Source organism: Serinus canaria, chromosome 2, assembly GCF_022539315.1.
Source record: "Serinus canaria isolate serCan28SL12 chromosome 2, serCan2020, whole genome shotgun sequence".
NCBI lineage: Eukaryota > Metazoa > Chordata > Aves > Passeriformes > Fringillidae > Serinus > Serinus canaria.
Genome location: NC_066315.1, coordinates 131,286,045 through 131,299,575, shown reverse-complemented (window position 1 = coordinate 131,299,575; position 13,531 = coordinate 131,286,045).

Genomic DNA, 13,531 nt, shown 5'->3' with positions numbered 1-13,531 from the left:
GAGCAGAAGGGCAAGGTGGGCACTGTAATATTGTTCTTAAGAGACACTATGCCTGGTTTGCCAGCAGCTGCTGCCTTGCCTTGGTTCCCATGGCGTGGGCAGAGATGACAGCATCAGCACAGCCTGGGCACAGATGGGCAGGGGTCCCATCCCATCGAACATAATCTGGCTCTAGCAACCAGGGCTGCCCTGAGCACAGAACTGTGCTCTGTTAACTTTAGCTTGAAATGCAGGTAAATCTCAGGAATGGCTGGTTTTGGCCACTGTGGAGCACACATTTTTACTTTGAACAGTAACTTAGGCATTTTGGCTGAGTGTACTCACGTGGGTAGGCTGGGGATTCCCTGTTGAATTTTGACCCTTGGAATGAAATAAAAGGATTTGTGAATGACAGACATGAGATTTCCATGACAGGCAGCAGGGCTGCCAATATTGCAGCTTCTTGTGGGGGCTCCTGCCCTGCAGATCCTGTTTTACTTGATGGAAATGTTTTACTTGATGGAATTATTTTACTTAATGGAAATATGCTTGAAGGGCTTACCTGGAAAATGTCCTTCTTCTGTTGCTTTGGCCAACGCCCTTCATCACTGCATGGGCTCTGGTGTGGCTGCTGATGGGTTCACAGGAACAAACCTGTATCATCCATCCCTTTTTGTGCTGTACCTCTGTTTGGTTACTGTTTCTCTGGGAATGGCCTCCCATATCTGCTGCAGCCTCTCTAGTGAGCTTGTAGGAGTAGGAGAGCTGTCACAGAGAACTGCCTGGCATTAAGGGTGAGGTGTTGACTCCTGCCATGGGGACAGGCCATCTTTGGGGCTTGTTCCAAGGCCTTGCCACTTCCTTTAGGAAATGCCTCTTGCTGCAGAGGCAGGGGGAGGTCCTCACCAGCAGATAGTGAAAAGTGATCAACAGACTGATGGGAAGCTATTTTGGATTCTTCCATGACTTCACCAGCAGGGACCAACTTTGGATTCTGTCCCTCTGGTGCTCAGTGAATGTCAGAAAAAAATCTGTGCCAAAACAGTGACAGCTGGATGTGATCTGCTCAAAGGCTCTCCTTGAAAGTCTCTCCCAAATGCTGTATTCTACTCCCACTCCTACCCAAATGGGGCCACTGGGATGCCATAAGCAGCTCTGCTGGTCGCTGCTCTGCCCACTCTGTGTGATGGCTGGCAGGGTGCTGCTGTGCCCTTCCAGCTGCAGCTCAGGCTGAGTTCCTGCCTGGCTTGGACTTGGCTCTTGCTGGTCCCAGTGTGCAGTGCCAGAGCCAGAGGAAAAGGCCTGCAGTGAAGCACTGGCCTCTCAGACTGGAGCAGATGCTGACCAGAACCTTGTTTGCTTGCCCCAGCCTGGGCTCAGAGGGAACTGCACGCTCAGGAGGCTGGTGTGGTTGTGTGGATTTTATAAGCCAGTCAAACAAGGCCCTCTTTTAGGTCATCCATAAATTACTTCTTTAAGTGAAGAGGCTCCCAAAATCACACTGGAGGCTCTGGGTGGATACCAGAGCAGTTGGTGGGGTGTTTTTTTCCTTGTCAATGGGCAGATGCAAGAGAAGTGTTAAGAACAAGTCTCAACATCCAAATAGTTTTTACTGATCTGACAAATGCCTCTGGCAGAGGAGCCTAAGCTGAACTGAAGAGCTTCAGGGAAAGTCTGCCTCCCCATCACTACTCCTTAGCCCACAGACATGGCTCTGAAGAGATTACACTTGGGTTGCTTTATGCAAGGAAAGGAAATGCAAGAATCCTTTCCACAGCTGGTGGCCTTACCATGCAGGAGGTTGTCCAGGCTCTGCACCTGGGCTGTGTCTGCAGGTCTGTTACCAAGCAGCCTGTCCAGGGCCCATTGTGTGCTGATGATGGTCACCACTGCTGGCCTCTGCCATGGGAGTCTCCAGGATGGGATGGGCTGTTTGCTGCTGCTTCACAGGCAGTTTTGAGAGATTAATTGAAGGCAGATTGCTGTGGCACATCAGCCGCCTCCTGAGAGACTGAGACCACTCAGGGAAGGGCTGGGGAATCCTGAAAGCAGTGACATGCCTTGGGCAGGAAAAGCATGACAACCAAAAACAGTGCTGGTGGCAGTGGGAATGACAGCCTATCCACTCCTCATTACTTAGATGCCAGCAGCAGTGCCACAAAAGTGATCAGCACACACAGACTGGTGTAGGGGGAAGCAACATAAGAAATTAAAGGTAGTATAGAAAGTAATCTTACCCCTAAGGAGTTGCAGCTGAGCCAATTTTTAGAAATTAGGAACAGGCCTGACTTTACCAGGCCACAGTCTTAGCCAATAAGAAGAAGAGTGTTATAAAAGAGTGACTGGTGGGAATTGGACTCAGTTGGTTACTGTGAGAGGAAGGAAGAGTCAGTGCTTAGAGGAGCTGTCTACAAGAGACATCAAGGAGGTACAAAACTCCAGTGATATGGGACCTTTACAATATAATGACAATAGAACTTTTGTGACAGAATAACAACAGACTGATGTGGTCACTCGTGTCCTGCAAGAGCTTCCCCGAGGGCTTCATCACCCACCTCTGGGGAGCTGAACCCAATGGTGAGTAGCACAAATGCTGACTAATCAATATCTAATAATAGTACTGAATAATCACACTGGTGCTACCATCTGCTCGCTTGGAAGTCACAGCAGAAGTAGCTTTGGAGACCTGGCAAATCAAAAGTTCTGGGAATATTTGCTGCCAGTGTTAAACATGAGAAGCCCAGAGCAGACCTGGGAGGCCTTAGCCCTGAGAGCTTCAGCCCCACCATGGCTGTTGCTGTTCTGACCTTGGCAGCAGCAATGCTAAGGACTGGGATGCCTCTGCTCTGAGCCACAGCCCCTCAGCAGAGAGATCCTCCTTGCCCAGAGCAGGACCTGTGCATGAGGACAAGCTCTGGCAGACACAGGACTCTTTAGATCTCTTTGAAGAGGTAATTTACAGCTTTGGAACAAATGTGATTCTGAATGTTTCATTATTAGGTCTATAGCATTTGTAAGCATTTCTATGGACTTTTACTGGTTTATTTGCTACTGGGTTAACTTTTTCTGAGCTCTGGCTTGCTTTGATCCTCACAGCATGGAGCAAGACTTGGGGTGTCCTTTGGCAAAGTGGCAGCTGTGGAGCAGCTCCTCCAGACTAGACCTGAGTCCAGGTACATCTAAACCATCTTTTGATGCCCAGAAACTTCCCCAATACCTGCTCTTCTTTCAGATATCTCAGCTGTCCAAGTGGGAGGAAATCTGGGTTGCTGGGACTACAGGGGAGAATGGGCATTAAATGAGGCTCCAGGAAAGCATCTTTAGAATTTACGTCAGCTGTTGAATTCCTCTTGGTTAGGTAACTATGGAGAAGAGTTTCCATTAAAGAATTTAAGCCAGGTTAGTGAATAAAGGCTGTTCCAGTCTTGGTTGCAGGGTCCCAGGGCAGTGATAAAATCCATGGTGCAGAGGAGTACCAGTTTAGAGTTGTTATAGCAAGCAGTTCTGCCCTGTGAGAAGAAGCTTGCCTATCAGTATTGATTTCTTTTTTCTTTCAGTTTGAAGGGAAATAGATTTAGATTACAGCTTATTAGACTGACTGGAGAACTGAATGGTTTTATTACATTACTTCATTCACAGTGTGTGCAATTGCTGGCTTCAGAGATGGGTGTTATGATAAGCCCTGACAGAGCTGCCTTGCCCCTTGCTCTGTGGGCTGATGGGATGCTATCTGGAGAGCTCCTACAGCCACTGCCACATGTGCCTCATTTTTGGATTAACATCATCATGGAAAAAAGCATTGCTTGGTTTGTTCCTCCAAGATTCCTGCTGTTAGAAGCCCCTTCCATGTAGTTGGTCCAGTTTGCTTAATTCCTTGTTAGCAGAGAAGGGTGTAAAGCCAAAAAGTGTTCTCTCAGCTTCTCCCACACAGAGCAGGGTTTGAGGGCAGAGTGAGGATGTCACCTGCCTTTGGAGCACCTTTGAAAGGACAGCAGCTGGCCCATGCCCCAAGCCCTGCAGCCAAGCAGAGGGACAAGGTGATTAATCCTCCTCCTTGTAACCCCCAGTCCTCTTGAGCTGGGAAACTGCAAGGTAGTGGCCACAACCATGGGATACACATCCTGCATCTGATGCAGGCAGGAATATTGCTGGCTCTCCATTGGCTGCTGAGGTCAGAAAAACTTATGAGGAAACATTGCATGCTGCTGAAATAAATGCAGGGATTCTCACAGCAGGGCATGGCCTACTGCAGTGCCTGTTTGCAACACTAAGTCACTGGATAAGAATTCCTCTGTATAATTAAAAAATAATTGCATTTTTAGCTGTCTTGATTTTTAGTTTTTATCCTTCCCCAGGGCTGATTTAATTCACCTTGGGCCCGTTAGATTTGCATACTTTAAAACCATTAGGTTCTTGAGAGGTGTGTTAAAGCTCTTCTGTTACTTAGAATATTAACCTACATTTACTCTTGGTGCTGCTGTACCTTGTGGTGTGATACCTGCATAAGCAAATATTTTTCTTCCACATCCATTAGATGGAAGTAGCAACATTGGCACATGCTGACTGTATTTTAAGCTCAAATGGCATTACCCAAAGTCCCTAAAACAGAGACCAATTGCTGCCACTTCTGTTTCATTTGTGTCATGCTAGTTCATTTCCCTGTTGCTACTGAGTGTAGGTCCAGATTAACAGGGTCTGGTTAGTCTCACATCGACCACACAAAATGTCAGGTTTTTGGCCAGAAGTAGGAATGGCAATTTTTTCCTCCAAACAGGTACTTTTGCTTGTGAGGCTGAAGAATTGAAGTTTACCACAGTTGGACATGGATCAGTGATGTTCAACACAAATACTGCTTGTGCAGATGGATGGCTGGGGCTGGGATGAGAAACATTTTCCATAGACCTCAAAGATGGGAAGGCAGATCCTTACCCAGGATACTGGTGAGTACAGAAGCACAGAATCTCAGAATAGTTTGGGTTGGAAGGGATCTTAAAGAGACTCTAGCTCCAATTCTCCTGCTATGGGCTGGGACACTTTTCACTAACCCAGATGGTTCAAAGCCTCATCCAGCCTGGTCTGGAACACTTCCAGGTTGCTTCTCTTGGCACCCTGTTCTAGTGCCTCACCACCCTCACAGGAAACAATTTCCTCTCAATATCCAGTTCAAGACTACCCTCTTTCAGTGTCGTGGGGAGCCACTGGAAACATTGGACCCAGTCAGTGCCTGATAGATGTGAGACTGGAAGTGTGGCTTTGTTGTGCTAAGCACCTATAAAGTCCCATTCTCTGCTCTTTCTGCATAAAGGAATAATTACACACAGGTGAGAGGGTGAGTTAGAATGGAGTTTGTGCCATGCTGGGCAGGTGTTCACCTTCCCTGAGGGCCAGCAGTGTTTTAGACTACACCGGAACAAACATCCATTTAAAATAAACCGAGAAACCTACGAAGCTGCAGCCCATTGGCAGAGTGTGCCAGCCCTTGTGCTGTGCTGGGCTGGGCTGTGCTGGTGGGGACCCAGCCCTGCAAGCAGAAGCCAGCAGAGCCCCTTGCTTCACTGCCTGGTGCCTCCTGGCAGGGTGAGGTCTGGCAGAGATTGCCAGAGGGACTTTACTGTGCTGGCTCAAGCAGCATTCATTTATTTCCCAATGGCCACCCTGAAGACCTTAGCCAGAGCTAATTAATTGTCAGCAGCAGCTGTCCTAATTTCATCACAACTGCCTGGCCTTTGGAATGAAAGGCAAGAACATAAGATCATGAGAGGGTGTTAGATTTTGGTTCAGGGTCAGCAAATACCTCCAGGGCAGTGTCCATCCATGTGGGACACCCCAGGTGCCAGCTGGCCTGAGTGCCACCATGGCAGTCATGGGCTGAAGGCAGCTGGTGATGTGTGTAGTGAGGAGCTCAGCCTCCCTGTTTCACAGCTTCCCTCCCTCTGGCCCCTTGGAGCAGCCTGTGCCACCTCCCAGCACTGCTCCTGTTAAAGGGCTGTGGTAAAGCTCACACAGGTTATCCTTGGCTCCTGGGGACATTTTGTGGCAGGGAGCATTTACAGGCTCATAAACTTTATTCAAGAGCCCTTGTAGATTAGCCAATAAACTTTTTAGGAGTGAAACATGATTCTACACAGGGAGGGGTTTTGCATCCAGAGGTTTTCCTCAGTGGCTAAATGTGTGGTGGTCTGGGACTGTGCCATGCATGGATCTGTCAGCCAAGATAAGCAGCATGGGCTGGAAAGTGCCTGTGGGGCTGCCCTGCAGACTCTTACTTGACCTTGCCCTGGGGTGTGAGGAAAAGGAAGATGTGTCTGTGGGATGCAGGTGGGTCTGTGAGACAGCCACAGCAAACACTCATCTGCAGCAGCTCCGTGCTGTGGCTCAGTCTGTTGGGGCCTGAATGTGCCATTCACTGTCTCTACATGTGCTGGGAGAGCAAGAATGAGAGGATCATGTGGAATGCAAATATACTCTACAAAATTAAAAATAAACCACAGCCCCCTGCTCAGCTGCTCTTTAGCATCTAGTCCTCCACGGTAGGAGCATCTCCTGTGGCTCTCCATTAGTGATTGGTGAGTTATTTTTCCTAGAGCCACTGGCCTGTATGATATGGCATCCTTCCACATGGAAATGGATGCCAGCTGCTCCAGGGTGCCGGTGGCTCCTCCTGCTCAGGGGCTGGCATGGCTAGGGATGAGTTGTGCCCATGGGAGGGAAATGCCACCAAGAAACTTGGTGTCTCATTCCTTCCCTTCATCCCCTTGAGCAGGGCTTTCTGTTCCTGTCCTGGATGAAAACCAGCCTCTCATCCTGATGGCCCCTGGGGTGGGTGCTGGCCATGCCTTCCTGCTTCTGTGCCACTGAAGCACTTGCTTTTTGCCCAGAGAAGCTCCCTGAGGAAGCAGATGGGCACTGGTGCCATAGCACTGGTGTTCCATGCACCACTTTTGGTTTTGCAGGGGCAGTGGGCTATAAGGTAGAATGGAGCATTGCTGCTGGGCAATGTACTGTAATGCAGTAAAATTGTATTTGTATTTCTGCCCACACACTAGCATGGATCTTGCTTTAGGAGTCTAATTAGTGTAAGTTATGAGCTGGGGTGCTTGAGGCAGAAGCTGAAATGGAAGCCAAGTCTGCAAGCACCAGAAGAAGTAAATTAGAAAAATCTTGATGTGACCTAGTTTAATTTACACCTTCTTCACATCCTTGCAGCTCTCTTCCCAACCTGCAGAGTGTCAGCCACACAACTTTAGGCTGCTGATTAAGAAAATTCATGGAATCTGTTATGTGGAGAAATAGGAGGAAGATTTCACTTAATTGTGTTCTTTGGGATACACAATATCCTTCTGGACTTCTGGTAACACTCAGACTGCAGTTCCAGACGATGTTCATTGCACAGGACTCTAGCCCCAAGCTGGCAGGCTGAGCTCTGCTCATGGGTGCAGGAGAGTGCTTGAAGTTGTTTCATCCCCTGTACACACAGGGACATACCACCCATATGTCTGGCATTGGCTCAGTGCCAAATCCTGCCTTCCAACATGTGAAGGTGGCATCCTGAGGAACAATCTGGGTTACACCACAAGGTGCTGGACCTGATTTGAGACCTCCTGGGAGCAGTTTTGGCCAGTCATACTGGAAATTAGAACAGATGATGAATGTCTGTCATTGAATTTATCTGTCCATAATGAAGAACCTCCAGAAGTAGAAATGGTTCATGATGATGATTCCAAGGTGATCACAGCTGAGAAAACACTTGGTAGATGTGAGAGATAAAATAATGTTTTGCCTCAGCCATTGTAACTAGCCATAAGAACATGTGCTCCTGTCACCTTTGCAAAGGTGTAACTAGAGCAAGGCCAGGCCTCATGAGAGTGAGGGGGAGGAAAAGGGGAGCAAACTGATGCTGCCTGCTGGGGAGAGAAGGGAAAAAGGAAGAAGGTGTTGGTTGGGGCACAGTAGGTGGCTGGATGTGAATTCCTGAGTACCCAGCCCAAGGAAAAAAGGGACGGGGACCCCCGTGGGCCAGGGAAGGACACAGAAGTTTGTGTATTTTGAGGGGAGGTGTGCCTCCCCAGTGAGATACCTCTGGCTCAGCTGACATGTTTATATTAATAAATAGTCTTGCTTCGATGACTTTTGTCTTTTTCCAAGACAAAAGTCATCCAAGCAAGTCAACTTATCGGCGCGTGGGTGTTTCTCACAGTAGATTCCCAGCTGTAGGTCCCTTCTGAGGAGCACCAAATCTTGAGTGCAGTCTCGTGTCTTTCAGGAAGTAGTACCTGGAGGAAGCCACTTTCTACCATGCTTATCTCCTGGCTTTGCTTGGGAGGTAGATTATTGTTCTGGAGATGGTTTTGTCTTCTCTGCCCTGCAAAGCAAAGGATGCTTTTCTAGAAAGAAGAAAACCAAACCAGCGTGAAACTTCTTTTTGGTTTGCTAAGCTGGGCCCACTCAAGGCCAGGCCTCACTCTCCAGTTACCAGCTTCACACCTTGGTTCATTAGCTCTGTCACATCTGCCTTATCTGGTCTGTCAAACCAGCCTCTTGGGGTGACAGGTTTGCCTCTGCTTGGAGGAAAGTGATCAGGGAATTTGTTTTAGCTTACATGGTCTTCAGTGCCAAGAAGCCTGAAGTACCTGATCTTTTCTTGGGCCAAGTGTGTCTCACGTTGTGGTGTTAGGAACAGCTCTCACTGACCTTTATCTTTCTCCCTGCCTTTTAGCACTGTTTCTTCAGTAGCTCCCATGTTCTGGTTTGCTCCTCTGGGGCTGGGAGGGGAACTGGCACATCCTCTGCAAGTGATGAGTTAGCTATCCCTACTTCATACTGTCACATCCATCTAAGGGAAAAAGCTCCAAGTCCTCCCACCTTCTTGCAAGGTGGAGATGTTAGTGTACTATATACTCTAGCAGGAGAAAATAAATGTCTGTAAGAGACATCAGCTGGGACCAGGCAACCTCTTGTTACACCAGTGTAAGCTGGGGGAGAAGGTGATGGATGCTGGGGATGCTTCTGGAAGGAATTGATTTCTTCCATGAGGAACTTCCATTCACGTAAAAAAAGTCAATCCCAGCTCTTTAAAAGACCACATACATTACTACAGAGTCATATTATGAAACTGCAAATCTAGTGATATATTTGAACTCTCAGATGTTTGTTATTACGGTCTCAGTGTGCCTTCTTTTCCTCTGAAGTATCCTTTTTGCAAGCAGTGTCTTTCCCATTGCTGAGTGTCCCTCTTCCTTCCCAGCTCCACCCCTTGCACCAGGAAGACACCATGGCCAGGCACAGATGCGCTGATGCTGTTGGGATGCTTGCAGGAGTGAATTTTCTTTAGTAAATTGAAAAGGGTCTCAGGGAGGTGAAAGCTGTCTCTAACAGTGAGGAATTGGCTGCCTCAGCTGGTTGTTTCCTCACTGCCTTTAGGCTGGGACAGGGCAGTTTAATTTTGCTCTTAGGGTCACCCTTGTTACCATTCACACAGAAAAATTTATCAGGTAAAATAAACTGTATCAAGGAGCTATAGTTCTTTTCATGGTGGGTCTTAAGGTAGCACAACTGCTGTAACTTGGAGCATAATGTCCATTTAATTTTTAATAAATAACATCCATTTTTAAAAATTCAATGCCTGTTCATGATTAAGTTTTGAAGAACTGCGTGTACCAGATAACAAGATGGAATTGCATTAACATCCATAATTTAATTTCTCATCAGACTTCAAAAGAATTTTCTGCTCACGTGAAGCAAATTTCAAAGTTGTTATGGTTCATCTTCCAGGAGTCCCATCTTTTTGATGCTAGTGTAAAAATGTATTGCACGGACCATGGGACAAGCAAAGGATGAAGTAATTTTCTTCAGCATCTTTCTTAAAAGGCCATAGAATTTTGGCTTGTTTGTGAACAAGTATATGCCTAAAGGAAAATCCTTTGGTTTATCTGAGCAAAAATGTTTATTTATATGATCCGTTTTATCTAAGTTGTTTTGAAATATCTTGCAAACTGGCTAAAAAAGCTATTTTGAAGTAAAACTGTGTTAGTTGAAATGTAACTTCATCTGTAAATTATGGCAAAAATATTGGAATTCTCCAGAAATGTAATTCAGCAGTTTAGTGCTGGTCTGAGCTTTAGTGGCCGTCAGGAAATTTAGAAACGCTCAGGAAGGGACGCCTCAGATGCAATTTCAAAGGATTAAATCTAGGTTTCTCTGTTTTTGCCAAGTTTCCAATGGGTCTGTAACAACCCTACTGGATAAGAATGTGTCATTGCTGATGCTGTCATGCCCAAAACTAATAATTCTGTGGTTGTGTTATATTAAAGCTCTTATCTGTCAATTGCTATCTTAAAAAGCAAAAGTTTTTTGTTCTCAGCAATGTTCTGAGGTGAAAATAGATGACAGGAAAGATAAACAGGCTCAGACTGCGATAAAATCCAATGAAACAGGAGAAAAAAATTGGATCTTGTATTTTGAAGGAAATAACATGGGCAGAAAGAAATGCGTGAAAGAAAATAATTTTGAACAGATACGTAGGATTATCACTGCAATTTGCTAATATATTATTCAATAACTTAGCCTAAAGGCAATGTCCAAACCCATAAAATGTATAATTGGAATTTGTGGGTTGATTGAGACATATTTTGGTCTGTAAGTGTGAACTGTTCTTGTTGTATAGAGAAGATAAGATTGTTTGAGAACTCCTAACAAGAAGACTCATTAAGTTAATTCTAACTGGCTCTAAATAGCCAAGAAAACTCATCAAGATAATTCTAGCTGGCTCTAAATAACCGGGGGTGTACCAGTTACTTTGCTAATAAATACCATGACCATGAAGACTTCTACAAACTTCAATGGAACGTGAGTCACAGAACATCAAATTTTCATTACAAGCAGGATTGTACCCCCCTAAAACAAATTACATAGAGAGTCAAATTTTGGCTTTGGCAATCTGTGCCCTTGCAGCATGGGTCAGTCACTGATGCTGCCCCGTGGTGCTGTGGAGAGGATGTTTAGCTGAGAGCCAAGGTGTAGTGGCACGGCATGGAGTAGGGTAACAACCCCTTCAGCAGCCACTGAGAAGCTCTTCAAATGTATCAGCACCAGGTAAATAATCAAAAACCTGACCCTTGTGGCATAAAGAATGTGTGTTTTGAAGCCTTTAGGGTCTGCTTCATATGAAGTCCAGCAAAACCTGCTTGCTGCATGATCTCATTTTTCTTGAAAGCCTTCTTTGATTTTCTAGACATGTTATGTTTAACTACTCAGGATAAATAAATACAAGACTTCTCACTTTTCTTGATCCTGTGGTGGACATTTTTCACTGTGTTGCTGCATAAATCTTTTGGTTTTGTGAAACTCACCCATTCAATCTTAGACTTCCAGGCCACATCTACAGTACTAAATTAAATGTGCCCATGGTTTTTAGCTGTTCCAAGACCAAGTTGAATGAGTGCCTGGTCTTGCACTGTCATCATCTCACCCTTGGAGCAGGGCTGCATCCACAGCACCTGCTGGGACAGCACTGGCTCCCACATTTGGGGCTTGTTTGGGAGAGTATTTAATGGCATGGGCCAAGACCCTGCCAGGGACTCCTAAAGTAATTGAACATCCCACACAGTGTTCACAAGGCATCTCTCATGGAAGTATCTTGATGTTCTCTCTATTTCCAAATAAAGTAGCAGCCTGTTGGTCTGAAAGAGAGTGGTCTGGAGTAAAGATCAAAGAATGGCCAAATCCATCTGAGGAGAAAGGAAGCCTAACTCTTGCAGTGTTGCATCAATGATGTTTTCAGCTGCTGCTTAATAAAACAAGTTTTGTATGGTATTTAAGGCATTCCTCCCACCCTTCATGTTTTATGTATTTGTGTATTTGCATGTGTGTCTGTGCCTTTTTTGTTTGATTTGCTGTCTATCAGATGCTTTCTGATGTCTTCCATGTGACTGGATTAAAAAAAAGTATTTGCAGCACTTTTCTTTAATCTTGTTAAGTCTTCATCACTGCACGTCTTCCCCAGGTGTTTTGATTGGTTTAGCACATTACTTAAATTTAAGACAAAAATAAATTCTGTTAATAAAGATATGAGAAATAATAGCTCAGCTGGATATGGTGCAGGGCAGTCTGCTCTGGGTGGGCCAAGCAGGGTCTGGGACTGGGTGACTTCCAGAGCTCCCTTCCCAAATCAACCATCCTGTGAGTATGTGGGGATTCACCTTCATCATTGATGCGCAGATTTGACATGGCTGATTAAAGCCATGGATCAACATGTCCTGGGAGAGGATCCTAGAAAGTGTTGAAAGCAGCCCAGTTCCCATCAGGCTTATCCCATGCTGACCCCAAGTGCTGCTGTGGATCCAATCCTGTCTTCCTGCTAGGGACACATGGCTTCACTGCCTACTGATTGCCAAAAATGCAACAGGGTTTGGCCTCGTTTGACAGCCTTGTGGGTGATTATGCTATATATGTATTGATTGTGTGAATAATGACTATTTCTCCATGTTTTGTTTTGCTCTGGACTGCAATCTGTTTCCAGTGTGTAACAATATTCCTCTACATATGGACTTCCTATAAATACCTTGCTGCAAGTCTTTTCTGCAGTACAAATAGAGCAGAGTCCCACTGATATGCTGGCCAGTCTGTGATCAGCAGAGGCTTGATTTCAATGCAGTTCAGATAAGGCACAGGGAAATATGGCAGCTTAAGTCAACAGTCGGGAGTAGGATTGTCATTACTGCCACTGGGCAAAAGGGACAGAAATAACAATTGTGAGGCATGGAAGAATAGGACTGCTAGGGTCCAAAAGAGACCACCCCAGTCATTCCTGTTGGCTAAGGCAGCATCAATCACATTTCTGCCAATCCTTATGTAATAGCCAAGCCGTATTTGACAGGATAACCCAGGCTCCAGTGCTGGATCCCACCATCATCCCAGGCAGTGAAATCCAGTGCCTTACTTTAGGCAGTCTCAAACAAGCCTTCCTTCACAACATTTTAAAATTCCTTTACTTTTTCCTCACCAGGAATGCAAAACAAACCCCCCAAAATGTAAGAAGTTAACTGATTGCCACTTTGTGTTTTGTGTTTGAAGAATATTCTGAATAAACTGTCCAGCCTTGTCTTCCTTTCCTTTCCCCATGTGTTATGGTGAACAACCCAGCTGCCTCGGCAGTCCTTCCAAGCCTCCTGGCCATGCCTGTCAGTGTTTGGTACATCACAAACCATGAGTCTTAGGGATAAATGTCACAGATGGCCCTGCTCAAGACACCTGGCTCCTCTCATCAGCACCAGCAGTGCTCTGCACCACGTGCTCTGGCCGTGGTGGTTGGGACCCATTTTCTGTGGGCCACTGCCAGAAGAAGCCTCAGCACAGGAGAAAAGACAGGTAGTTTTCTACACAGAGCAATGAAAAAGACAAAAAATCAACTGGGACAGAGAAAAAGCATCTCAAATTTAGGCTGCCCAGAATGAGTTTCTCCTAATTATTAATGGCCTAGTGCTGCTCCTAAGGGAGCACCTGCCACCTTTTGCTGGTTTTCTTGAAAATATGTAATTTTCTGAGGAAGGAAGTC